The sequence below is a fragment of the Eumetopias jubatus genome, unplaced genomic scaffold (genome assembly GCF_037043125.1).
Source record: "Eumetopias jubatus isolate StellerSeaLion01/CBP00866 unplaced genomic scaffold, mEumJub1_p1.0 scaffold_10, whole genome shotgun sequence".
NCBI classification, from domain to species: Eukaryota; Metazoa; Chordata; class Mammalia; order Carnivora; family Otariidae; genus Eumetopias; species Eumetopias jubatus.
The window spans coordinates 109,542,489-109,544,214 of record NW_028274816.1 but is presented as its reverse complement, the minus strand read 5'-3'; the positions used below and the strand labels follow the sequence as shown (position 1 = coordinate 109,544,214).

Here is a 1,726-nt window from a genome sequence, read left to right as displayed (position 1 = left end):
AGAAGAAAACAACAATTGCATTATACCATGGTCAACTAATTCTTACAAAAATCATTTTATAGAGTACAGAGCCTTTCCACAATGCTTCATCTCCCTGTTTTTTTCTCTATAGGTAGTAGAGACACTTTTATTCTGATCTTGATATTCCCACTGCTCTGAACTTGACGTATCTGTCTGCCATTACTTCATCAGGTCTGTGACTCTTAATCAGAGGTCCATTAACTGATGATTAAATTGATAAACATTGATTCATCCTCTGCTACTTCATTAAGCTCACCTGCCAGTCTACTGAGATTTATTTTCTACCATCTTGATATTCACTTGTAAAATCTTTGGTCTCCAGCTTCCAAAAGTGCTTTGTAAGTTTTACATTCATTTCATTGTCCTATCTTATTTATTTTTTCATTCATCCGAAAGACCTGATAGAGGTTTTTCTTTTCTTTTTCATTCTTTTTTTTTTCTTTTTGCAACAGAACACCAGCAACTTCACACGGAGATCTTTTTTTTTTTTTTTTTTTTTTAATTTACAGTATCTCCTCCAAAGGGGAGGTGTTTTCCCCACATCATTTGTTTTCCAGGGGAGGACAAGTTTCGTTTGTAATCCTTTGGTGTAAGTTTCCTCAGTGGTTCTGTGTCAAGGAAGAAAAATAATTCAGAGCATGTATCACCTCAAAACTTACAGCTCAGTTTTGGGCTCAAAATATGATCTTTTACAGCAGGTGCTAAACTGGAAAAATTCAATTCTCCAACTGACAAACCGAAGTATCCCAGATACTCCCCAATGAGAAAGAAACTGGGCCAGCAACTATGAAGTGAAAAAATTGCTACCTGTTTTTTCCCTCCTTGCAAAAATCTTTGCTGTAGATTTTCCCTTATTGAAGGGAAGAGCTTATGTAGATTCCTGTGTGATTCAACTTTCTTACTTCTTAGTTATGAGAATTTTCTTGTATGTATGTAATATTTATGAAAATTGAATGAGATGCTGTGGCTGTCAGAGAAAATAAATGTAAACAAGATATTACCCTAATCTTGGTTAGAAGAATCACCAACAAGGAAATGGGAGATTGAAATCCCATAGCTACTTGTTTGTTTTTAAAAGTCTGACTTAAAAAAAAAGTCTGACCTTTTTTCAGTTTTGAGATATAATTGATAAAAAACACTCATAAGTTTAAGGTGTATGATGTGATGATTTGACATGTGTATATATTGGTAAATTTTTACCACCATAAGGTTAGTTAACACATTCTTTACCTCATGTTATTACCATTTTGTTGTTGTTTTTAAGGTGAAAAGATTAAAGCTGTATTCTCATAGCCACTTGTCCATAGCTTTTTAAACAAAAGGGTAAGTGCTCACTTTGGCAGCACATATACTAAAATTGGAATGACACAGAGAAGATTAGCATGCCCCTGTACAGGGATGACACAAAAATTCATGAAAAGTTCCATATCTTTGAGCCCTGGGTGATGTATGGAATTGTTGAATCACTATATTGTATACCTGAAACTAATACAACACTGTATGTTAGGTATACTGGAATTTAAAATTAAATTAAACTGAATTAAAAAAAAAATAAGAGGGTAAAATACAAGCGCAAGGTCACTTCCAGGACCTAGGATAAGATGAAAACCTCTCTGCAGGTGGAACAATGAAGAAGGATACTCAAAGAAGCAGAGAGACATGCATTCTAACAGGTGTGCAAGAATAATGAATAAGAAGGGATGAG

General features: G+C 34.2%; 1 non-coding gene across 1 annotated transcript; it reads left to right on the top strand.

Annotated features, from left to right (window-relative positions):
* The first annotated feature begins 1,348 nt into the window (after positions 1–1,348).
* On the top strand, positions 1,349–1,454 carry LOC114199478 (U6 spliceosomal RNA). Its single transcript, XR_003607300.1, has one exon. It is a non-coding gene; the product is annotated as a U6 spliceosomal RNA (small nuclear RNA).
* Positions 1,455–1,726: the final 272 nt, after the last annotated feature.